This window comes from Erinaceus europaeus, chromosome 8 (assembly GCF_950295315.1).
Source record: "Erinaceus europaeus chromosome 8, mEriEur2.1, whole genome shotgun sequence".
Taxonomy (NCBI): Eukaryota; Metazoa; Chordata; class Mammalia; order Eulipotyphla; family Erinaceidae; genus Erinaceus; species Erinaceus europaeus.
Genome location: NC_080169.1, coordinates 15,650,476 through 15,677,172, shown reverse-complemented (window position 1 = coordinate 15,677,172; position 26,697 = coordinate 15,650,476). Strand labels below are relative to the sequence as shown.

Below are 26,697 nucleotides of genomic sequence, written 5' to 3'. Positions count from 1 at the left end.
CATCCCCTCCCCCTGATAGCTTTCCTATTCTCTATCCATCTGGGAGTATGGACCCAAGGTCATTGTGGGTGGCAGAAGGTGGAAGGTCTGGCTTCTGTAATTGCTTCCATGCTGAACATGGGCGTTGACTGGTCGATCCATACTCCCAGTCTGCCTCTCTCTTTCCCTAGTAGAGTGGGTCTCTAGGGAAGCAGAGCTCCAGGACACATTGCTGGGGTCATCTGTCCAGGGAAATCTGGTCAGCATCATGCTAGCATCTGGAACCTGGTGGCTGAAAAGAGAGTTAACATACAAAGCTATAGGAACTCTTCATGCTGGTGCACTCTCTTGAACTGAAGCTTCCTGGAAGCCTTCCTTCTCCCCTAGGGTGAGACGTGAGCAGCAGATTCAACATGGGTGTGTCTGGATTTGTGAATGGTGTTACGGTTTCCAGTTTTAGAGAGGAGAGGTAACGCAAGCCAAAGATCAGGAAGGGCCTGATGCGTTCCAAGAACGTAGCCGCAGCCACTGTCCCACAATCCTTCTCCTTCTTTTATTAACCTCCAATGAAAGTCTATCTCTGCTGCCATCATATATCTATATGATGATATGATGATTTTGGTACCAGGAAAGGAGAGGGGGGAAAACTCTTTCCATAGATCTTAGACTCTGGGATCACCTGGCATACTGTCAACACAATTAAAGAGCCTGGTGCTCGGGCCACACCCCAGGTCAATAAAGTCAGGCCCTCCAGGGGCAAGAAGCAGGTGGCAGGGAGTTGTAAAAGTTCTCCAGATGTTTCCAGTGTGCAGCCAAGGTTAGAACCTGACACTGAACTCTGGCTCAGCCGTTGACCAGCTGTGTGGATTTGGCCTCCAGCTCCTTCATGTGTGAACTGCACAGGCAAGAGGGGTTCATCTGAGGGTTGCTGTGCTTAGGTCATATTTGGCACAGAATAAATCATCACTAAGTCCTGGCTACAAATATTAATAGTAGTCAAGATCCAGTTTGCAAACCTGAGAAGTGACGGCAAGGCTCTATTGAGATTTGCTAGACTTCATCTTCTTCGACAGTTTTGTGCTTTGGGGGGAGGGGGTGACAAGTGGAAATGGGTCAGGTTCTTTTTTATTTTTTTTTTATTTATTTAAAAAAGGAGACATTAACAAAACTATAGGATAAGAGGGGTACAACTCCACACAATTGCCACCACCAGATCTCCGTATCCCATCTCCTCCCCTGATAGCTTTCCTATTCTTTATCCCACTGGGAGGATGGACCCAAGGTCATTGTGGGATACAGAAGGTGGAAGGTCTGGCTTCTGTCATTGCTTCCCCTCTGAACATGGGCGTTGACAGGTCGATCCATACTCCCAGCCTGCCTCTCTCTTTCCCTAGTAGGGTAGGGCTCAGGGGAAGTGGAGCTCCAGTACACATTGGTGGGGTCGTCTGTCCAGGGAAGTCTGGTGGGCATCATGCTGGCATCTGGAACCTGGTGGCTGAAAAGAGAGTTAACATATAAAGCCAAACAAATTGTTGAACAACCATGGACCTAAAGGCTAGAATAGTGCAGATGAAGTGTTGGGGGGGCCTCCATTTTGTAGATAGCTAGTAGGCATATTTTAATTAGATGGGTCAGGTTCTATCATCACACAGTGGTATAATTTCCCCCCACCAAGGTTATTATTAGGGTTTACTACATGACTTCACCACTCCCAGTGTTTTTGTTTGCTTGTTTTGATAGAGAATGAGAGACAGAAAGGAGAAAGAGAGACAGGGAGAAAGAGAGAGACTACATAGAGCAATGCTCCTCTGGAGTGAACCCTGCAAATACTCCCATGTGGTGACTGGAGGCTCTCGCATGGCAACATCTGCACTCTACCAAGTTGAGCTACCACACGTCCCTGCACCACCTTCTGCTGCCTGCCCCCACCCCTCAACCCAAACACAGTTATATTTCTAAACAGGATAGAGTAAGAGAGAAAACCAAGTTGTCCTATCCTAATATGTGTAACTACCTTTCCAGCAACCATCTGCTTTTCAGCATCTAGTTTGGGGGCTTTGTTTCTGGTAAATATATTCTTGAGATATAATTCACATGACGCACAATTCACTCATTTTAAGTGTACAAGATGGGGCTGGGCGGTGGCTCACTGGGTTAAGTGCCCATAGTACAAAGCACAAGGACCACCCAGGATCCCGGTTCAAGCTCCCTGGCTCCCCACCTGCAGGGTGGTCGCTTCACAAATGGTGAAGCAGGTCTGCAGGTGTCTGTCTTTCTCTCCCCTTCTCTATCTTCCCCTCCCCTCTCAATTTCTCTCTATCCTATCTAATAAAATGGAAAAAAATGGCCTCCAGGAGCAGTGGATTTGTAGTGCAGGCAACAAGCCCCAGCAATAACCCTGGTGACAAAAAAAATTAATTAAGGATGAATACGGGTTGATCTTACTCTCAGGCAGAAGTTGAAAAACAAGATCAGAAGGGTAAAAAAAAAAAAAAAAAAAAAACCACAAGTAGAACCTGAAATGGAATTGGCGTATTGCACCAAAGTAAAAGACTCTGGGGTGGGGGTGGGTGGGTGGGGAGAATACAGGTCCAAGCAGGATGACAGAGGACCTAGTGGGGGTTGTATTGTTATATGGGAAACTGGGGAATGTTATGCATGTACAAACTATTGTATTTACCTTTGAATATAAAACATTAATTCCCCAATAAAGAAATTAAAAAATTCAAAAAAAGATTAAATAAATAAATAAATAAACAAACAATGGGGCTAGGTGATGGTGCACCTGGTTGAGCATACATGCCACAATGCTCAAGAATCTGAGTTTGAGGCCCCAGCCCCCACCTGCAAGAGGAAAGCTTTGCGCGTGGTGAAAAAGGGCTATAGGTGTCTCTCTTTCTCTCTCCCTCTCTATTACCCAGTTCCCTCTCAATTTCTGGCTGTCTCTACCCAATAAATAAATAAATAGATAATACAAAAAAAATAAAGTAAATAAAATATTTTTAGAAAATCATCCCATACCCTTCTGGGCTCTTCAGACACTTGGCCAATAATCAAATAAGTATGAGGCTGATTGATATGAGAAAAGTAAAGAGAAATTTATTAATAGCCTGTATATCAATGTGCATAGGAGAGATCCAGGAATTCTGAGTAACTCACCATATAGTGCTAGATACCAGCTTACTTCAGACTGGGGAGCCAGCATGATAGTTACACAAAAAAGACTTTCATGACTGAGATACTGAGACCCCAGGTGAAAGCCACAGCACCACCAGTAGCCAGTGGTTTATTTTTCTTATTTTTCTTTGTTCATTCATCACCTTTCTATCCTTATATTGCAGGCATGGTGCAAAGAATCCAATGTTTCTTTTTCCTTTTTTTTTTTTTTAAGATTTTATTTATTTATGAGAAAGATAGGGGAGAGAGAGAAAGAGCCAGACATCACATGTGCTGCCAGGGATTGAACTCAGGACCTCATGCTTGAGAGTCTAGTGCCTTAGCCACTGCGCCACCTCCTGGACCACGTTCTTTTTTAAAAATTTTATTTTTATTTTATTTTTGAGAGAGATGGAGAGAGAGAGAGAGAGAGAGAGAGAGAGAGAGAGAAACACCAGAGCACTACTCAGCTCTGGTTTATGGTGGTGCAGGGGATTGAACCTGGGACTTTGGAGCCTCAGGAATGAGAGTCTCTTTGCATAACCATTATGCTGTCTCCCCCTGCCCTGTTTCTTTTTTTTCCATCTGACTTATTTCATTGCATATAATCCTTTGTGTTCCCTCTCATTTTCTAAGATGGTAAAGATCACAACTGTTTCATAACTGAGTAGTTCTTGTTTGTGTATGCTTGCCGATTCATCTTTAGTCAATCATCAAACGGTGCTTCAGTCGTTTCCATGGGTTTTTGTTTGTTTGTCTTGTTTGCTATTGTCAACACTGACTCAATAAACGCGGGGGGTAGATATACCTTTTCACATTACTGTTTCCCCATTCTTGAGATAGATTCTCAGAAGTGGGATTCTGCATGTTTCTATATCATCCTTAGCAAGCAGAGAATTTCCTTAGTTGCAAAGACCACACCGATCCCATCTTTGATTCCCTGTGAAGCAGTCACACAGCTTGTGGAAGTGCATTATGGTTACAAGGTGCTTCCCACTCGAGTTCTGTTTTTAGAAGGAAAATGCAAAGAGCAGCAGCCAAGTGGATAAAGCGCTTGGCTCTCAAGTGTGAGGTCCTGAGTTCAAGCCCCGGCAGCACATGTACCAGGGTGATGTCTGGTTCTTTTGCTCTCACCTCCTATCTTTCTCATCAATAAATAAAATCTTTAAGAAAGAGAGAGGTAGGTGTGCTAAACCAGAATAACTCCAAGAATACATACACTGAGAAGACCTTGCTGGAAACACAGATGATACTGCCACACTGGGCAGCCCCTACTCCCTGTTCCAGTAACCCTGTGTCCTCAGAAGACAGAGGTCAAGATGGCTACATGCTTTCAGGACCTGGGGGTCACTCCTGCAAACTGCCTCGCTGCCCCTGCCTACTTTCCAGAGAGCAGGGATGAACATAGAGTTTCTCAGAGGCACCGAGGGTGGAGCACTGGCAGTATTCACCAGGGTCATGGAGCACAAGAAGAGGAGAACTTAGTGTGGGCCGCTAGGAAGACATTCAGTCACCAGGGCATGTGTGAGTGCCGGGTCCAGACTGCCAGGGTAGAATCCCAACTTTGCCACTTACCAGCTATACAAACCTGGACAAGCGACTGAGTCTCTCTGCACCTTATTTCCTCCTCAACAAACCAGAGGTGATAGTGGAGCCTGTTCTTGAGACTGTAGGATGGAGTGAAGCCACCTGGGACAGTGTTGGGCACACGGTGTGTGACAGTCATCAGCATCACCCTTGTACTTGTCACCACCGTGGAGGGAACTCAGACTGCAGAATCCTTTGAGCAATAAATAGGTGGAGCAAACAAACCCATTGTCCAGATGATAGAGGCTGAGGCCCACAGGGAAGCCAGAGAGACAGAACCTATCCCTCTAACATCTTGGTTCTGGCCCGTGTGTCTGCTGTCTTCACTGGTGTACAGAGTTCTGCCTTAGCTCTAGCAGGGCTCCTGGGCTGCAGAAGAAATTGACCCCAGGGGAGATAAGAGCTGTCACCACCTCCTCTGTGAGTGAATTTTCAGGAATCAAGACCAGGAGTCAAATTTCTCAGGGTACTCTCTGCTGTCCAGCCCTCAGCATGCTCTTGACCCCATCTGACTCCAAAGAGCTGTGACTTTCCTGACCAGCTAGAGATCCAAGGCCACAGGATGCAGGAGCTGTGGGAAGTGGGGACAGGAAGATGTTTGGGTGTGAGCTGATAAAAGCAGAAGCAGATATGCTGTGACACTGTGAGCAGGTGTTTATAGAGGAAGCGATGTAAATGAGAAAACAGAAAGTGCATGACTGGGCCATGTCAGAGCACAGGTGCTCACGTCTGAAAAAGGTCAGGCTGTGTGTGTGTGTGTGTGTGTGTGTGTGTGTGTGTGTGTGTGTATACAAGTCATAGAAAAAGGAAGGATGGGTGATCCAGCAGGTGGTGCAGTGGATAAGGCATTGGACTCTCAAGCATGAGGTCCCGAGTTCAATCCCTGTCAGCACATATACCAGAGTGATGTCTGATTCTTTCTCTCTCTCCTATCATTTCTCATGAATGAATAAATAAATATAATATTGAAAAGAAAGAAAGAGAGAAATAAAAAGAAAGAAAAAGAAAGAAAGAAAGAAGGAAGGAAGGAAGGAAGGAAAGAAAGAAAGAGGAATGTTGGAGGGAGAAAAGAGACTCACCAGAACAGAGAAGAAGAGATCAGAGAGGAAAGAGAGTCATATAGCACCACATGCAGTGCCATCTCTCCCCCTGAGAGACTTCTTCATTAGGGAAGGTTTAGAATGGAGGGCCAGGTTGTGCACCAGGTAGAGTATCACATTGCCCTGCACAAGGACCACATTTCAAGTCCCTGGTTCCCCCTCATCCACACTTTCATGGGGGAAGCTTCATGAGCAGTGAAGTAGTGCTGCAGGTGTCTCTCTTTCTCTCTCCCTCCTTATTTCTTACTTCCTTCTTAGTTTTTCTCGGTCCCTATAGATACATAAATAAACAGATAAATAAATGTTACAGGAGTCTCAGGAAATGAATACAGTGAGTGGCCTCACTACATTCATCTCTATTATCCATTTAGGGACCATCCACAGGTGACCACGGTAGGCCACATGATGAGTGCTGAGGGCAGGTTTGAGCAGCACAGACAGGCCTTGCCCTATAGAGCAGCAATCTAGGTGAGTATGACATGCTGGTCACCTGAACAAGCTTCGGCACCAAAAATTACAGACTAATATGGCAGATGAGAAGGATAAGGTTTTTGTTTGTTTTTGCCACCAAGGTTATTGCTGAGAGTCAGCACCTACACTGTAACTCATTGTTCCTGGTGGCCTTTTCTTTTCTGATAGAGAGAGAAAGCAATAGAAAAAAAAAAACAGAGAAGGAGAGATACTTCTTACGCCGGGTCCTTGTGATTTGCCTCATGTGTGTTTAACTCGCCGTGCTACCGCCCAGGCCTCCATGAGAAATACTTCTTTTTTTTTTATTTTCCATTTCGTTGCCCTTGTTGTCTTTTTATTGTTGTAGTTATTATTGTTGTTGTTACTGATGTCATCATTGTTAGATAGGACAGAGAGAAATGGAGAGAGGAGGGGAAGACAGAGAGGAGAGAGAAAGATAGACACCTACAGACCTGCTGCACCACTTGTGAAGCGACTCCCCTGCAGGTGGGGAGCCAGGGGTTCGAACCGTGATCTTTACTCCGGTCCCTGCACTGAGAAATACTTCTTAAAGCTTCCCCCCTGCAGATGGGGACTGGAAGCCTGAACCTAGGTCCTCTCACATGGTAACATGTGTGCTCTACAGAGTATGTCACCGTACAGCCCTGACAATGATCATTTTAAAATTGCTTTTCAAACACACACACACACACACACACACACCAGTGAGATAGGGTGGGTACCTGCTTTGCCATGTAGTGACCCAGGTTTGAGCTTCAGTGTACCACATGCAAGAACTACATATCTGGAGGAAGTTTCAGTTCTGTGGTCAAGATCTCTCTCTTTCTACCTCTCTCTCCAGGGTTATTTCTGGGTCTCAGTGCTGCAACCACAGATCCATAGATCCCAGTGCCCACTTTTTTTTCTTTTTAAAATATTTTATTTATTAATAAGAAAGGAGGGGAGAGAGAGAGAGAACCAGACATCACTCTGGTACATGTGCTGCTGGGGATTGAATTAAGGACCTCATGCTTAAGAGTCCAATGCTTTGTCCACTGTGCTACCTCCCAGACCACCTTTTTATTCTTCTTTCTTTTCTTTCCTTTTCTTTTCTTTCCCCCCCCCTCTTCTCTTTATTTCTCTCTATTTTATAGCACAGAGAGAAACTGAGAGGGAAGGAAGAGATAGAGAAGGAGAGAGAAAGACAGACGCCTGCAGGCCGGCTTCACTGCTCATGGAAACCTGGAGGAGAGGGAGTATAAGGGCTAAGGAGGGGCTCATACTCAGGTCTTTGCACATGGTAGCGTGTGTGCTAACCAGGTGTACCATTGCCAGACCCTCTTCCCTCTCTTTCTAGCTGAAAAAAAATGGCCTGGAACAGTGAAGCTACAGCGACAACATACACACACACACACACACACACACACACACACACCCTTCCATAAATTAGTCACAGTTCCGCATATTGATGAGTGCAGTTGTGCTCTTCATAGAAAATACATCTCTCTAGTTTTCAAAAAGTCTTTTGTCCCTACAGGCTAGTGCAGAACAGAAACAGACTGGTGGGAACCCACCCTCACAGTCTCCTCTTCCCTTAAGACACCAAATGGGAAGGGCTGTGAAAGAGTAGCCTTTCAAGGGAACACAGAGCTTGACTACACATAATTTGCACCCAACCTCAGGGTGAGGTCGTGACTCCTGGGCTTGTTGTAAATGAGTCAAGACCTGTTGGGTCTGGGAGCCTCCAGGCCCTGGCAAACAGTCTTTCTTCCTCCCACGTGTTAGTCGGTCACATCAGGTAGACAATGACCTCATGCAACCAACCACCCGTGCTCTGGAATGGGCCATCTGCAAAGCTGGTTATGTTTCGAGCACCACCCTGACATTACCACTTATTTTTGCAAAATATTTGCTGAACTCTTGGCCACAGGATTTATTCTGCAGCACCGAGAGCAAGCAGTTGGGGGCAGTGAGGAGAAAAGAAGCCAAGACAAGTCACATTCTGCTCCAACCACCAGCCTGGGCTAACCGGTGCTCCAAGGCCAGACAATACAACTTCTTTTCACATCTTTTGAGGGTGAACTCTACAATGAATAGAAATCTGCTTTGGAAAGCACTAGATGTGAGGCCGCGCATATGTTACAATGCACAAGGACTCAGGTTCGAGCCCCCGATCCCCACCTGCAGGGGGAAAGCTTTGCGAGTGATGAAGCAGGGCTGCAGGTGTCTCTCTGTCTCTCTTCCTCCCTATCTCCCCCTTCCCTCTTGACTTCTGGCTGTCTCTACCCAATAAATAAAGATAAAAAATTAAATGTACATAAAAAGAGCATCGATGCTATCTATGCCAAGGTCTTCTGACTTTTCTCTTTACTCATTGGCAATATTCAGTTGGTTCTGGAAACTAATACACTCTGCACTGTATTTACAAGACTCAGGAAAGAAAAGTTGCCTCCCTTATGTTTCAGTTCTTTTAACTGTGCCTTAGTTAATCCCCGGTCTTGAACATACCCGGTCCATCCACTCACCTCCAAGAGGCTGCTTGCTAGTTCTATTCCAGCAAAGAGTCTTCCTCTTGGATATTTTATTTATTTATTTATTTATTTATTTATTCCCTTTTGTTGCCCTTGTTGTTTTATTGTTGTAGTTATTATTGTTGTCGTCGTTGTTAGATAGGACAGAGAAAAATGCAGAGAGGAGGGGAAGACAGAGGGGGGTAGAGAAAGATAGACACCTGCAGACCTGCTTCACCACCTGTGAAGCGACTCCGCTGCAGGTGGGGAGCCGGGGCTCGAACTGGGGTCCTTACGCCGGTCCTTGAGCTTGGCGCCGCCGGACTCCCAGATACATATTTTTTTAAAATCAAACATTAAATGTTCATCAGATAGCAGTTTCCAGAGTGGGGCACTTTAGTAAGGAATAATCCTTACCCAGTGGGAAGTCTGATCCTTGCCTTTAGCTCCTGTAAAATACCTATAAATTCCTGGAATGCCCTGCCTGATAGGATAGGAAGTGTCTTTGTTTGCCTAGGGCCTTGCTCAAACAATGTGGCCTATACTGCCCACACCTTTTGTGAGAGAGAGCAGAGTCACTAAGCTAAGTCACCTGAAGATAAACACCTGACCTACAGGCTCACCTCTCAGCCCTGAGAATTTATAGCCAGCCCTGAGGTAGGTGGGGTTGGAATGACTCAAGGGGCAAAAATGCCTCTTTTCCCATGCCAAATGCTTTCAAAGCATTCTTCATCTAGGCTTCACCACCACCCAGTGCAGTGCTTTGTAGAACCTCATGTAAAATACTTCCCATTTCACAGATAGGAAGAGCAAGGCTGAAAGGTCTAAAACACCTTCAAGTGATTTTGCTGGAATAACTGGAATAACAAAGAACTCTTTGATTCAAGAAAGAGCACAACTAACACAGATTGGCAAGAGGATCTTTGCAGACAAAGGTGTGCTGGACAGACAGACAGACCCACTGGATGGAAACAGAGCTCAGTCAGTCTCCATGGATTAGCAAGATGGTCAGAGACAGGCAGGAAGTTCCTGTGCTAATCATCAGTGATGTTTCCAGAATACCAGGGCTCACAGAAAGTGAAGCTGCTCATTAAATTTTCTGCCCCACTGAGCTAGCAGTGTCCTTTATACCAGGTCGTATGGCCTCTGCTTTCTCCAAAGAGCAGGGAGGCGGGGAATATCATGAGAGTTTCCAATCTGGAATGGACTTTGGATCCTACAGAGTAGTTATTGTTAGGAAAATTATTCCAAGGGCCAGGATACTTTGCTGAGACAATAGCAGGAAAGAAATGTTGTGGGGGGGGGGGGGCGGGGGGAGATGGGGAGACAAACTGTATGGTCCCAGTCCACAGACCCCCTATTACTTCACCTATGACTGTCTTCATAATGGAACATTTTAATTCCCTCTAAAATCCAATCAATTCAAAAAATAAAAACAAAACAGACAAAAAAAAAAAATCCAAATCTAATATGAAGTCCCAGCTCTTACCATGAATGATATTTACTTTTTTTTAATTTATAATTTATTTATTTTTTACCAGAGCACTGCTCAGCTCTGGTTTATAGTTCTGCAGAAGATTAAACTTGGAACTTGGAGGCCTCAGGCATGAGAGTTTTTTTGCATAATCACTTTGCTACCCTCTCCTCCCACATATGGGAGCTTTTTTTTTTTTTTTTTCTTGAGTGAGGTCAAAGTTTTCAGGTCTCAAACATAAAGTATGGAATTCAATCCTAAACACCGCATAGACCAGAGTGATGCTCTGTATGGGAGCTATTTTTAAGCCAGCTCACCAAAGTGCTGATACCTCAAGAGCCAATCAACTCACTATAGGGAGTTTCTGGTGGACCACCAAGTAGAGGCAACATTAGAGATGAAGCCCATGGGTGGCACTGTGGATAGAACTTAAGAACATGAGGCCTGAGATCAATCCCCAGCATCACATAGGCCAGAATGCACGTTCTCTCCCCCCACTCCATCCTCTCCTGTTACCTCCCTCATTCCTCCACCTCACCCCAACCCCCAGTTCCTGCAAGAGTGATTGTATGAGGCCATTAAACATTCGCCATTGTCTGCTTGGCCCTCACCTCCCATTGGCAAAGCAGGAAAAGCAGCTAAAATGAGAGGGTTTGGCCATCCTGTCTCTACTGGGATTATACATGTCTAATTCTTGGCACTTACCTAAAGCTTTTTTGTAGAGAAAGCATTTCACAAATAGGTCAAGCTTGGGATGAGTCAAACAGAAGCCGTATTCACATCTGCAAGAAAACCCAGGTACAGAGAAATGTTCTAAGTCATTCCCTGCTGCCAACACACTTGTTCGGTGTGATTCTGGCAGGGAACCTGACTTGGGAGATTTTTATAGCAGCTTCAATTTATTTTCCTTTTTGATGGTAGGATTTAGGGGCTAGTACACCCAAGTCCCTGGGGCTTGAGATGGCCAAGTCCCCAAAGATCATCAAGTTCATAGTTGTCCCTTTGTCCCTAAACTCTCCTCTGGAATTCCTTCAGCTCATCCCTGGCCTACATGCAACCTAATGAAATGATGGCCAAGAAAGGAGAAGGTGTCACTCAGAAATGACTGCCCTTTGACAGAGGAGAGAGACGTGTCGGGAAGGAAGACCATAACTGGTTTCTTGGCGAGGCTGGACTGGGCTCCTTGTGTAATTGGCTATTGTCTTTCTTATTTCCACCCTTAGCTTTCATTTTTTTCTCTCTTTCCTTCCTTCCTTTCTTTCTTTCTTTCTTTCTTTCTTTCTTCCTTTCTTTCTTTCTTAACCAGACCACTGCTCAGCTCTGGCTTATGCAGGGGATTGAACCTGGGACTTTGGAGCCTCAGGCATGAGAGCTTCCTTGTATAACCATTATGCTATCTATCCTCCATCCTCTTGGCTTTCTAAGCTTTGCTCTTTATCCTCTCCTCTCTGCCTGGGACAATAACTTGGGAAGATTTCAAAACCATGTTGTACTTTCAAATACTGATCAATTAAAATAGTAACCAATTATTTTCATAGATTTAAAAGGTCAGGTTGGTCTAGGAGAAAACTCCACCTTCCAGCCAAGTTCAGGTTCATTCTTTCTCCTTCATCTTCTACTTCCATAATGTACCGAATTGCCGGCCAGACACAGAAATTCAAGGAGGCTCAGCCTCCTATCTGCTCCTCCTTCCACTCTCTCTGCCTGCTCTATGCTCCCCTGTTGGGGGTAAAAAGGAGAAATGAAAAGGAAAAGGACAAAGTGTTTTTTTTTAATTAGCTAGTAGGTTTTTGTACTCCTCAGTGGCCAGAATAGCAAATAAAAATATAGGGTGTCCAGTTCAGTTTAAATAATAGATAAACCATTACTCATTTGGGAATATAAAAATGATGCCATATTTTGCCATATTGTATATTAGCTGACAGTGATATCCTGCCCACTAAATACCTCCAAGTCATGGTGTTATGGTAGTTTTCTTTTTGTTGCTGCTGTAACAAGTTGCCAATCAACAAGAAGCTTAAATAACAAGGCTATAATTTGTTATGTTTTATCTATTTTTACCTTATACTTATTTTTTTTAAAGATTTTATTTACTTATTCATGAGAATGATAGGAGAGAGAAAGAACCAGACATCATCTGGTACATGTGCTGCTGGGGATTGAACTCAGAACCCCATGCTTGAGAGTCCAATCCTTTACCCACTGTGCCACCTCCCAGACCATTTATCACTGATTCTCTTACTTCTCTGGACAACTGATGTCCATAACGAGTTATCACAGTTGCATGCCTCCTGGGAGCACTAGAGAATTCATCTTCTTTCCTCTTCCTGTTTCTAGGAGCCACCCTGTGGCCCTCTCCTTCTTCAAAATCATCACCATAACATCACCTTTCCTCTCTGGCCTCTGCTTCCATTCCTGAAGTGTCTCTCTTTTAACAGACCTTGTGATGGCATTGGACTCACCTGAACAATCCAGAATATTCTTCACAGGTTCTGGGGGTTAAGATATGGACATCTGGGTCCAGGCAGTGGCACACCTGATTAAGTGTACACATTACAGTGCACAAGGACACGTTTCAAACCTCTAGTCCCCACCTGCAGGGGGAAAGCTTCACTAGTGGTAAAGCAGGTCTGCAGGTGTCTTTCTCCCTTTCTATCTCCCCCACCCCTCTCAACTTATCTATTTATTTATAAATTACCTATAATTTATCTCAAATCTGTCTCTGTGTCTCTATCCAATAATAAATAAATATATTTTAGAAGTTTTTTTAAAAAGCTGTGGACATCTTTTGAGGGATGTCATTTATTTGGCAACAGGCAGACTCTCCCTTCCCCTAAAGGGACCTTTAGTAGGCTCTCTGAAGATCCTCCAGCTTCCCCCCCACCCCCCACATCCCCTCACACACACACACACACACACCAAACTAACTCCCTTTTTGAACCAGGTAACATAGGCAATGTACTCCTCAACTTTCTTTTTTCTTATCTTTTTGTCTCCAGGCTTATCGCTGGGTCTCAGTGCCAGCTCTACTAATCCACTGTTCCTGGAGGCTATTTTTCCCATTTTGTTGCCCTTGTTGTTGTCTTTGTTGTGGTTGTTATTGTTATTGTTGTTATAGCTGTTGTTTGTTGTTGTTGCTGGATAAGACAGAGAGAAATCGAGAAAGAGGAGGAAGACAGAGACAGGGAGAGAAAGATAGACATCTGCAGACCTGCTTCACCGCCTGTGAAGTGACTCCCCTGCAGGTGGGGAGCCGGGGTCTCAAACCAGGATCCTCACGCTGGTCCTTGCGCTTTACGCCACGTGCGCTTAACCCGCTGTGCTACCACCTAGCCCCCTCTTTTTTCTTTTTATTAATTAATTAAGTAATAGAGACAGAGCAGAATCAAGAGGAGGGGTAGACCTACAGCACTGCTCATGAAGCTTCCCCCTTGAAGGTGGGGACCAGAGGCTTGAGCCTAAATGCTCTTTGTAGCATTAATCTCAACCAGATAGATGTGGACCTCCTCCTCCTCCTCCTCCTCCTCCTCCTCTTCCTCCTCCTCCTCCTCCTCCTCCTCCTCCTCCTTCTCTTCCTCTTTCTTCTCCTCCTCCTCCTCCTCCTCCTCCTCCTCCTTCTCTTCCTCTTTCTTCTCCTCCTCCTCCTCCTCCTCCTCTTCCTCCTCCTCCTCCTCCTCCTTCTCTTCCTCTTTCTTCTCCTCCTCCTCCTCCTCCTCCTCCTCCTCCTTCTCTTCCTCTTTCTTCTCCTCCTCCTCCTCCTCCTCCTCCTCCTCTTCCTCCTCCTCCTCCTCCTCTTCCTCCTCCTCCTCCTCCTCCTCCTCCTCCTTCTCTTCCTCTTTCTTCTCCTCCTCCTCCTCCTCCTCCTCCTCCTCCTTCTCTTCCTCTTTCTTCTCCTCCTTCTTTTCTTTTTCAGATAGAGGTAGAAAGACAAGGACAGAGAGAAAGGGACCGCAGCACTAAAGCCTACTGTGAGGGCAGGTTCAAATCTAAGTCAAGCACATAAGCAAAGCAGCACACTACCCAAGTGAGATATTGTGCCCACCTGTCCTCTCCGACTTGCTATAAAACTCTTTAACTCTGACATATACAGTCCTCAGAAGCACTTTCTCCTGGGGTCTCTTCTTCCAAGCAGAAAAAATCTTGGGTAGGTTGCTTTCAAGACGGCCTAGCTAACTCCCAAAGTGACAGGTCACCTTGGAACCCCAAGGAGACAGACATTCCAACCCTGGCCTCAACAAAGTCCAGAAATGCATGCCACTCATAAGGAAGATTTAATGTTGCCACCTGGGTGGCCTGCAGGTTTATTCTCACTAATGAAAATAATAATAATAATAATTACAATAATAGTAATAACCCTCAACTTCTAAGCAATCTCTAGTCCTTTCTCAGATCTAGACTGGAGGTGAGTGATATGTCATGATATGGAGTTGCCTCGGGGCCAGGTGTTGGTGCATTTAGTAACATGCACATGTTACAGTGCACAAGGACTGGGGTTCAAGCCTCTGGCCCCCACCTGCAGGGACAAAACTTCCCAAGTGGTGAAGCAGTGTTATAGGTGTCTCTCTTCCTCTCTCTCACTCCATCTCCCCCTTTTATCTCGATTTCTGGTTGTCTCTATCCAATAAATAAAGATTTAAAAAGAGAAAGAGAGAGAGGTCTAGAGTTGCAGGACAAGTTTGGACACTTCTCAGCAATTTTATTTTATTTTATTTTATTTACACCAGAGTGCTGCTCCATGTTGGGTAATGGTGGTACAGGGATTGAACCAGCGCCTTAGGCAAGAAAGTCATTTGCATAAAGTCTTTTGCAAACTCCTCATGTATAGTCTAGCTCTGTTCTTTAAAATTGTTAGGGTTGGGGGTGGGAAGTAGGAAATTATCTGTCCCTTTTTCCTCTCTTTCTCTTTTTTTTATTTTTTAAATTTTTAATATTTATTTTCCCTTTTGTTGCCCTTGTTGTTTTTCATTGTTCTTGTAGTTATTATTGTTGTTGCTGATGTTGTCGTTGTTAGTCAGGACAGAAAGAAATTGAGAGAGGAGGGGAGACATAGAGGGGGAGAGAAAGATAGACAGCTGCAGACCTGCTTCATCGCCTGTGAAGTGACTCCCCTGCAGATGGGGAGCCAGAGGCTCGAACCGGGATCCTTAAGCTGGTCCTTGCGCTTTGCGCCACGTGTGCTTAACCCGCTGCGCCACCGCCACTCCCTCTCTCTTTCTCTTTTAATGAGTTAATATTTGTTTGATACAAAATAAACTCAGGGATAGTTAGCATAATGATTATGCAAAGAGACTGGTGCCTGAAGCTCCAAAGTCCCAGGTTCAATCCCCTGCACCACCATAAGCTAGAGCTGAGCAGTGCTCTGGTGGGAAAAAAAAAAAAAAAAAAAGAGAGAGAGAGAGAGAAAAAATAATATGGGAAGGAAAATACAAAAGGAGAAGAGACACCTGTAGCACTGCTAGACCACTCTGAAGGTTACACACACACACACACAGGTGGAGGCTGGGGGCTTGAACTCAGGTCCTTGGGCTTAGTAACATGTGCCCTCAACTGAGTGCACCACCACCTCACCCCTGGAGATCATCCATTCTAAGTTTTAATTTTCCAGAAATATGAGAAGAGAATATATATATATATTTCCAGACAAAGAAAGCAGTGACCCAGAAAATACATTTGCAGTATAGGGCTGGTGTTACCTTCTCCAGAGCTTTGGGTTAACAGAGGAGAGGGCGTGGTTGACTCAGATGCTCGCGCTGTGAGTGCAAAAGTGGCGCCCCCATCAATGACCAATCTTCATAGGAAGCCCGTCACAGCTGGGCCTGCCTGCCGGAGTCCGGCATCAGCATTCTCCAAAGAGATGGTGCTGAGACATACTTGAACTGACCGGCATCCAGAGGCTGGAGTGGCCAGTTGGAAGGAGTTCAGTTCGTACCCATGGCCCACCAGCATAGGTCAGTTGTGTTGGGAAGGAGTCTGGGCTTGCCCTGGTTGCTCAGTGAGGAAGGGTCCCATAGTGTCTGCCAAGAGGGCAGAGAATGGAGGGTGGTCAGAGCAACCTCACTGATACATCAGAAATGTGACTACACTGGAGAACGGTCAGGAGGCCAGAAGTGGACCTACTCCATGACCTTGCAATTCCTCTCCTGGGGACATAGCCTAAGGACTTTCCTCCTGCTTTTTTTTGGGGGGGAGCAGGGAGGAGGTTGGAGTGAGGCAGAGGATTGGGTAAAGCTGTGTGTGTATGTTGGGGGGGGGGGAATCCTGAATTCCAAGCTTTTTTTTTTTTTAATTTATGTATTTATTTACTATTGGATAGACACAGAGAGAAATTAGGAAGGGAAGAGGAGACAGAGAAGGAAAGAGACAGAAAGAGATCAGCTTCACTATTTGTGAAGCTTTCTCCCTGAAGGTGGGACCAAGGGCTTGAACCCAGGGCCTTGTGCACTATAATGTGTGTGCTTAAACAGGTGTGCCACCACTTGGCCCCAATTCCAAGCTTTTTCTGAACTTTACAGGGTCTGGCGACTTACTGGTGGCTGAGTTGAGATGCTCTCACCCAAGGGGAGGACAGAGGCTGGTGTCTCTGTGCAAACCCTGTCCCCTCAGTTACACTGACCTCATCAAACAGTGGAGTACTTTGGTAGGTAACCTGATTTGCATAGTGTAACACAGTGCAGAAAAAGCAGGTGAGAAGGGAACCTGGAAACCAGGCCTCCCCTTCAAGGGCTGCTTTCCATACTCTACTCTTTGGTGGGCTGAGTGCTATAGGGTGAGGCCCATGGGGCTACAAGCTGTGGGAGCTCATACACTGCTAAGCTTGGAGTCTCAACAGAGCCTCAGAGGGAGAGTGGAAGCTCCTACCCAAGCTCCCAGGATTCCTGTGGGTGGTGTCATGCAGAGTCACCTGCTACCAAAGGTCATAATTAATGTCTTTGCACCAAGCCACTCAGGGTCATGTGTGGACACATGCACACATGTGAATAATAGGAAGCCTAGGAATAATAGCAATTCTGTGACAACAATCGCTACAGCTAGTAGGTGTCAGAAATTGTGATGGTTCTTTTTTATCTTTATTTATTGGATAGAGAGAGCCAGAAATAGAGAGGATGGGGGGAGAGAGAGAGAGAGAAAGGGACCTACAGCCCTGCTTCACCACTTGCAAAGCTTTTTCCCCCACAGGTAGGACCCAGGGGCTTGAACATGAGTCCTTGCACACTGTTACATGTGCGCTCAACCAGACGTACCATCACCTGGCCTCCATTGTGATGACTCATTACATTTTTTTGTATTTCCCCTACTATTAAAAAAAAAAAAAAAGGCGGGGGTAGATAGCATAATGGTTATGCAAAGAGACTCTCATACCTGAGGCTCCGAAGTCCCAGGTTCAATCCCCCATGCCACCAGAAGCCAGAGCTGGGCAGTGCTCTGGTGTCTCTCTCTCTCTCTTTTTCTTTCTCTCTCTCTCTCTCTGCATCTCTCAAAATTAAATAAATAAAATATTTTTTTAAAAGTAATTTTATGATTGTTACTGAATAACCAGCATTTGTTGAATAGTATTCATGTGTCACTCGTGTACAGATAGCCATATCATCATCATCATCATCATCATCTTATTCTACATTAAAATCAAATAATCAAAACTTGGTATAAATCTATGTGCATTTATCTTCTTGTCAAAATTGACATAGATTTGGGCTGGTAAGATTTTGATAGTTTACTCGAGAGTGTTGCCAAGCTCACAACCCAGGTTCAAGTCTGGCCTCCACTGGTTTTCTTTCACCTCTCTCTTTCTCTCCCCCCTCCATCCCTCCCTCATCCCCTCCCTCCCTCTCTGATTCTATCTATCTGAAAAAAATCAGCCTGGAACAGTGAAACCCCAGAAACAAGAACAATAAAAACTGGCATGAATGAGCAGGAGTAGAAAGTATAATGGTTATTCAAAGAGACTCTCATGCCTGAGGCTCCAAAGTCCCAGGTTCAATTCCCTGCACCACGATTAGACAGAGCTCAACAGTGCTCTGGTAAAAAAATAAATAAATAAAATAAATAAAAAATAAAAAACCTGACATGAATTCTCTAGGATTAAGGACTGTAAACAAAATACACTCACTTGCCAGAGGCAATCTGACACTCGCTCTCATATATATATATGTGTGTGTGTGTGTGTGTATTTTTTTATTTTCCCTTTTGTTGCCCTTGTTGTTTTTCATTGTTGTTGTAGTTATTGTTGTTGTTATTGATGTCTTTGTTGTTTGATAGGACAGAGAGAAATGGAGAGAGATGGGGAAGTCAGAGAGGGGAGAGAAAGATAGACACCTGTAGACCTGCCTATGAAGCAACTCCCCTGCAAGTGGGGAGCCAGGGGCTCGAATCAGGATCCTTACTCTGGTCCTTGCACTTCGCACCATGTGCACTTAACCCACTGCACTACCGCCCGACTCCCAACACTCCCTGTCTTAGGAGATATTATTTCGACTTTGACAAGACAAAGAAATATATGTATACCAATAAAGACCCCAGACCTCTGGAACTCTTCTTGACCAAGAGTTATTTATCTCCTCATTATCATACTAGCAAAAATAAAAAGATACCCCATCTCTGGAAGTTCATAAACCTTGAATAATTCCCAAGGAGTGCATCCAGCCTGTATGGAGGGTCCCAGCACTATTCTCTGCTCCAGCTGACAGTCTCGTCTCATTCTGCCTCTTTTCTCCATGCCTCGCCTCACCCTGTAGCTCCCAACATCATTCCAGCCCCAGCAGGGACCTCAGACATCTGCCCCCACTCGTCTTTTCCCCGGACCCAGTCCTCAGCCTCAGCAAGCTCAGAGCAGACTCACAAGTGGGGTCTCCACTTTGGTTTCAAAGGTAATGTGTACAGATGCATATTATGTGTATTCCGTATAGGTGAATTATGTGTATTTCATACAAAGAATAAATATTATATATACTTTACCAAGAATATAAGAGTATTGCTTTCTACTGCCTATGGTCTTCTGCCAAATACTCCAGCTGGTGTCAGGAGTCCATTCCCGACCCTACTGATGTCCTCGCCCAGATATCCCAACCCTCTGCCTACTTCTCCATCCATTGTTCACCTGGGCTGGACAACAGTTCAAAGGTCTATTTCCCACTCTTTGGTCAGTCCCACACTGTAACCATAGAAAGCTCAGCTTTCACTGGAGTTGGTGTACTACACCAAAGTACACGTGGGTGGGGGGTGTCCTGGAACATGATGGCAGAGAAGGACCTAGGAGTGGTTAGAGTGTTACGTGGAAAACTGAGAAATGTTTGTTACACATGTGACATCTACTGTATTTTCCTGTCCACTGTAAACCATTAATCCCCCCAATAAAGAAAAAAAAAAAGATACTCCAGTGACATTTCTCCATTACTTTACGTGCGTGTGCTATTAGATCATTGTTCTTTAACTGCATATCCCCAGTTTTCTCCCCACAAGTATGCATGATTTCTCCAGAAAAACTCTTAGGTGTAGACTATCATATTATTCTTTTGTTGCCCTTGTTGTTTTTTGTTGTTGTTGTAGTTATTATTGTTGTTATTGATGTCATTGTTGGATAGGACAGAAAGAAATGGAGAGAGGAAAGGCAGAGGGGAGGAGAGAAAGACAGACACCTGCAGACCTGCTTCACCACCTGTGAAGCGACTCACCTGCAGGTGGGGAGCTGGGGCCTCGAACCAGGATTCTTATGCCGGTCCTTGTGCTTTGTGCCACCTGTGCTTAACTCACTGCGCTACCGCCGACTCCGACTATTATATTATTCTAACTCTACGTAAAGTCAGACCCCCAAGAGCTCTTTTTTGAAGCTTGCTCTGCAACTTGTATGGCCAGACTGGTTTCCCAACTTATGAATTCACTTCTTGCCAACAAAAGCTTTATTTTTTTGTATAGTTCTTCCTTTAGTTTTTTTTTTTGAAATTTTTATTTATAAAAAGGAAACATTGACAAAACCGTAGGATAAGAGAGGTGCAACTCCACACCCTTCGTGTTTTTGTTTGTTTGTTTGTTTGTTTAATGGCAATACAAACAACAACCCTACTGGCTGAGGGACACATTGCAGATTCACATTACTTGTAATTATCCACATTGCTGATCAGGATCAGAGAAGTTAGGGAGCAGGCCCAAGACCACAGAGCTGTGAAAATTCATACCTAAGGCCTAGAGATAGTTCAGTGAATAGATCAGGCATTTTATCATGTGTGGGGTCCTAGGTTCGTGTCCTAGCCCTGTGGACACCACTAAAAAGAGCCCAAGTAGATGGTGGGGCCATGTTAGGTGTCTCTCTCTTTCCCTCAAAAAAAAAATTAAGTAGGGAGTCAGGCGGTAGCACAGCAGGTTAAGTGTACGTGGCACAAAGTACAAGGACTGGCATAAGGATCCCGGTTCCAGCCCCAGCTCCCCACCTGCAGGGGAGTTGCTTCACAGGCGGTGAAGCAGATCTGCAGGTGTCTATCTTCCTCTCCCCCTTTCTATCTTCCCCTCCTCTCTCCCTCTCTCCATTTCTCTCCGTCCTATCCAACAACGATGACATCAACAATAATAACTACAACAACAATAAAAAGGGGCAAAAAAAGGAAATAAATAAATATTTTTTAAATTAAGTAGTAAATTAGACCAGGAAGACTGTGGGGTGACTAAAAGTCTTGGGTGCAGGAACAATGAATAGTTACTCAAGACTCCTCTGGTCTTAAGAAGCCCAGGTTGACTGACACTGGCCCACAGCCTGAAGGAGCAGTCTTTGGGTTTCTTGTTTTATTATTTTTTAAAAAAACTTTATTTATTTAATCTGATAGAACAGAGAGAGATTGAGAAGGAGAGGAAGATAGAGAGAAAGAGAAAGAGAAAGAGAGACACCTGCAGCTCTGCTTCACCACTCATGAAGCTTTCCTGCTGCAGGTGGGAACTGGGAGCTTAAAACTAGGTCCTTGTGCCCTTAACAATACATGCACTTAACCAGGTGTGTCACCACCCGGCCCCTAGATTTCCTGTCTTTTTATTAGTTCATATCAATATAAATCAGTTTCTATCAGAAAAAAAAAAAAAGCAGAACAGTTTGATATGAGAAACAAGTGGAGTGGGGAAAATCTACATAGAATGACTTTACCAGCACTGGGAGGTAGACCCAGAAGTCTTCTCTAAGTAACATTCAAGGTCTCTCCTAACTAGCACTCTAAAAGAGACCTCAGTAGTTTATAGCTGCAGTGGTTAGCAAATAAAGTGCCCCTTAACTCACATCAGGTGTCAGCTAGGGTGTGGCCTGGCACTACGGAAGAGCTTTGGCTCCATAGACACCTATCTGTTTTTGAGGAGTTGCCAATCTTTGCTGGTCATGCAGAATAATCAGGCCATGGGTTGTACAAATCTGTAGCCAGTACAAACCCGGCATGCTGAGATATCTATTCTGGGCATTCACCCACAGAAGACCAGCAGCATTCATGCAGGTGTTCTTCAGTGCATTGTCCTGCGCCATATAAAGGAGGAGGAGGGGGATGGGAGAGGGAAGGGGAGGATGAAAAATGAAAGAAAGAAAGAGAGAGAGAAAGAAAGAAAGAAAGAAAGAAAGGGAAAAAAGAAAGAAAGAAAAGAAAGAAAGAAAGAAAGAAAGAAAGAAAGAAAGAAAGAAAGAAAGAAAGAAAGAAAGAGACTGAAAGGAGGAGGGTAGCATACCCAGCTGAGTACACATGTCTGCAAGGACCTGGGTTTAAGCCCTCAGTCCCTACTACAGGGGAGAGCTTCACAAGGGTGAAACAGTGGGCCCCTTCCCTCTCAATTTCTCTCTGCCTCTATATAAAAAGTAAATAAAGTATTTTTTTATTTATTTATGAGAAAGATAGGAGGAGAGAGAAAGAACCAGACATCACTCTGGCATATGTGCTGCCGGGGATCAAACTCGCAACCTCATGCTTGAGAGTCCAAAGCTTTGCCACTGCTCCACCTCCTGGGCCACAAAGAAGTATTGTTTTAAAGGAAGATAGACAACAAATTCAAACCCACACCTGCCTCATCCTAAAGCCCTTCTGCTTTCAAGTACTCCTGCCCCACTCACCACCACCCCCAACTGTGGAAGGCTAGAAAACAACACCCAGCTATGCCAGTTCCCTCTAGCTGTCCCACAGGCCTCTGCCCAAACAAAGAAATCTATGTCAAAGCACAGATCTCACTTCCCCTGGGGCTAATCCAGCCTGGAAGAAAAAAAAGAAGGAAATTAAAAAGAAAAAACCAAACCAAACAAACAAACAAACAAAAAAAACCCACAACAACAAAACCTGGGATTCATTATGCCTATGAAATTCTCACAGGGAGGGGACACCCTGTGATCCCCACAATTTCTGACCAATCCCTTACGTAAGTCACTCTTAGGGAAGGTCTAACAAGGTCCTGTGTTCCCCTAACTGTTGAGGTCACTTTCCAGTTCTGTGACTTTTGGTCTGGTTCAGTTAATGAGCAAAGCAATACAACCCAGAGACCCACTGGGCTCCTTTACATGAGAAGCCAATCTTCCCCAATTAACTTAATTTCTTTATCCCTTTCTTAAATCCTTTCAAAACTCTTGTGGAACTTAATGAACTTCACAAATTTGAAAAAATGAAGAGGTCAAGAACACAACCCTCTTGCCACACACACACACACGAAATTTAAAGATTTGTTTTGATGAGAGAGGGACAGAAAATAAGGAGGAGGAGGAGGAGGAGGAGGAGAAGAAGAAGACAGAAAGACCAGAGGAGTACTTAACTCTGCTTTATGGTGATGCTGGGGATTGAGTCTGTGATCTCTGAGCCTCGGGCATATAAATCTAGTGTGTAACCACTGTCCTTTCTCTCCAGTCAGAACCAAGAAATCTAAAGGGGGAAAAAATTAGTAATGATTAGAGACTAGTGCTTTTTTATTTTACTAATTATTTTAAAATTTAATTGGGGGCTGGTAAAATAGCTCACTTGGGTAGTGTGCTGCTCTGCCCCATGAGCAACCCAAGTTTGAGCCCAGAACTACTGTGTTGAAGAAACCTTTGGTGCTGTGGTCTCTCTCTCTCTCTCTCTTCCTCCCCCCCCTCTCTCTCTCTTTCTCTCCCTCTCTTTCCCTCTCAGTCTCTATCTAAAAATAAGAGCAAAGAAAAAATTAAATGGCACCACATACAAGCCATAGGCAGGGACTCACACAAGAATCCAGAAAAGAATCTTATGTAAGGAGTGTGACATATGATAAAAGACGTGCCTTCAAATCAAAATCTGAAGAGATGAACTGCTTAAAATGTCAGTGCCAAATGGTCAGGTGCTGGAGACGAAAAAGGAAACAACACTACATCAGAAGCCCTGGCCCTTGAAGCTCACTTTCTAGTAAAAAAAAAAAGGGGGGGGGGGGCAAGGGGACTGGGTTGGGGAGTGATAAACCAAATAGTGTGTATTGGAGATGTGACTTTAAATGTTAATATATTAATGGTCTACAGTCCTTGGCCGCAATAGTTGAAAGTAGAAAAAAATATATAGGAGAAATATGAAGGCGTAAGTGGCAGGTGTTGGTCCTTGGTGAATAGAAAGTTTTTCCAGAACCAGGTGGTGGCGCACCTGGTTAAGTGCACACATCACAGTGCACAAAGACCCAGGTTCAAGCCCTTGCTCCCCACCTGCAGGGGATAGCTTCAAGAGTGGTGAAGCAGGGCTGCAGGTATCTCTCTTTCTTTCTCCCTCTCTGTCTCCCCTTCCCTCTGGATTTCTTTCTGTCTCTATTCACTAAATAAAATGTAAAAGAAAAAAGGATAGATAGTTTTTCCTAAAAGGGGCCCTGAGTTTGACTATGCTGGGATCTGCCAATGCAGAAGACCCCACCTCGCTCACCACCACCCGCCCATAGGGCGCCTGCACAGAGCTTCCTGTCATTCACAGTCAAACTGGTCTCCTCTGTGTAAGGGAAATCAGGGTTCATTAAAAGCAACTTTTCCTAAATGTAAGAGCTGAACAAAGGATGAGTTTCTTTGGAGGCCACATTTAAGTCGGCTTTTCAATCAAAGCTTTCAGTGCTCATGGTTAAATGAACCATCTGACTAAGCACTGTAACTAAAGCCAAAATGGGGTTGTTCTCCCCATCTCCAGCCTTGTGTCAGATGTCCAATTTGTCTAAGTGTGAGGGTAAGGTGTCTACTGACAGGGCTGCCTCCTGCCAGCTGAACACAAACCAACACCAGACCTCTAGAGAGCTGTACTTAATAGTCATTTTAAACAGCGCCAAAAGCCATTCAAGTCACTCTCCAAAGGATCACTAGTTTTTGATGAAACTTGGGTTTTTTTTTTAAAGGTTTTTTTGAAAATATTTATTCCCTTTTGTTGCTCTGGTTGTTTTATTGTTGTATTTATTATTGTTGTTGTTATTGATGTTGTTATTGTTGAATAGAATAGAGAGAAATGGAGAGAGGAGGGGAAGACAAAGGGGGATTGAAAGACAGACACCCGCAGACCTGCTTCACCGCTTGTGAAGTAAGGTTAAGTGCAGGTAGGGAGCTGGGGGCTCAAACTGGAATCCTTATGCCGGTCCTTGCGCTTTGTACCACCTGCACTTAACCTGCTACACTACCGCCCAACTCCCTCTGATGAAATTTGAAAGGAAGTTATCATGCCTTTCTTGACAAATAGAATATTTGACACTAGACATTAAGATAAAACAATTTAGAGGGAAAAAAAAGCAAAGATTTCCTCTTTAATTCTGGTTTCCCCCCACTTGCAGTAAATCAATAGACAAAGAATATCCAGGAGGCTCTCTGGGAACTTGTCCTTGAGTCATTTTCACTTCCCAGGCTCAAATTTCACTTCTATTAATTAATTTTTTTTTTTTTTCCTCCAGGGTTATTGCTGGGCTCGGTGCCTGCACCATGAATCCACCGCTTCTGGAGGCCATTTTTCCCCCCTTTTGTTGCCCTAGTTGTTGCTATTAATTTTTTTATAAGACATCTGCTTGTCTGGGGAAAAGAAATTCTATCTTATGTAACAAAAACATGGTGGCTTTGAAAAAAAAAATCAGCACCTGGTATGTTAATTATGCAGACACAGAGCCCCCAATGTGCTGTTGTCACCTTGTCCCCGCTTTAATTTGGGTAGAGCTAAGCCGGAACAGAACTGTTTCAACAAACCTTCCTGCCCAGTTCTCCCAGCTTGTCCCTGCGGCCTGCCAAGAGGAAATAATTGTCAGCTGGGGACAGGGTGGGTAACTGTCCCCACAGAGTTTATTTTGTGCCCTCCGCAGAATGGAAAGGGCTGGCTGGCAGAGAGGCTTGTTCCTGACTTACCATTGCCACTGGAATCTGAACTGAACGGGCTCTGGTGCCCTAGTCTGTTGGTGGATTCTGCCCGTGTCCTTCAGTGACAACACTGGCGTCTCTGAAGCTAGCTTTGTCTCCCCGCCCATTGTCAGGACAGGGTTTCGTTTCTGCATTTGGAAGCCTTTATAGAACTTCATGAAGTAGATGGGACCAAAAAAAAAGTAGTCAGTCTGACAGGTTGTCTTTTTTTTGGCCAAACTAACACTTTAAAAAACTTTTTTTTATATTTATTCACAAGAGAACTAGAACATCACTCTGGTATATGCAATGCTGAGGATCAAACTGGGGACTCCATGACCAAGAGTCCAAAGCTTTCTCCACCATGCCACTTCTATGGCCACTCAAGCAACGTTTCCAGATAGAGAAAAAGAGATAGAAGGAGCGAAGGAAAGAAGCCACAGCCCCAAAGCTTTCCCCAGTGCAGTGAGGGCTGGCCTCAAACCTGAGCTGAGTGCCTGGTAAAGCAGGTGCATTACCCAGGAGAGCTAACTTACTGGCCCCGGTTGTACTCTTCTTACCAGACCGTCCAATTCTGAGGCACTATCTTGAGATGAGGAAAAGTCAGCGCACAGCTGGTTCCGAATGACCCGAGACCTGATCCTCACAGGAAGGATAAGAAGAACTGGAGCACGACTCATGGATGGAGCATGTTTAGGAACAATTGAGACTCACAATAACTACATTAGCAGAATAAACTGCTAATGAGTTTACTGCCCGTGACAAATGTACCACTTAGCTGCTGCATGCAGGGTGGGGGGAGGGGGGAGGGAGGGAGGGGCATGTGGGAACCATGCCCTTATCCACACAACATGTCTCAAAGTAAAACACTGAAAAACTCAAGTCAAGGGGGCGGTGGTAGCCCAGCAGGTTAAGCGCACATGGCGCGAAGCCAAGTGACCAAAGTAAGGATCCCAGTTCTAGCTCCAGCTCCCCACCTGCAGGGGCGTCGCTTCACAAATGTTGAAGCGGGTCTGCAGGTATCTATCTTTCTCTCACCCTCTCTGTCTTCCCTCTCTTTCTGTCCTCTCTCGATTTCTCTCTGTCTTGTCCAACAACGACAGCAATAACAACAATAATAATAACAACAATAAACAAAAAGGCAGCAAAAGGGAAAAA

General features: G+C 44.7%; 1 long non-coding RNA gene across 2 annotated transcripts; it reads right to left on the bottom strand.

Moving 5' to 3' along the window:
* Positions 1–851: 851 nt before the first annotated feature.
* LOC132539761 (uncharacterized) lies at positions 852–25,666 on the bottom strand. 2 transcript variants are annotated; one of them, XR_009551060.1, is made up of 4 exons: positions 25,549–25,666; positions 15,950–16,100; positions 10,962–11,038; positions 852–1,474 (listed from the first exon to the last, which is right to left on the bottom strand). It is a non-coding gene; the product is annotated as an uncharacterized LOC132539761 (long non-coding RNA). The 2 variants fall into 2 exon arrangements; XR_009551061.1 differs by lacking the exon at positions 15,950–16,100.
* Between the last annotated feature and the right edge of the window lie 1,031 nt (positions 25,667–26,697).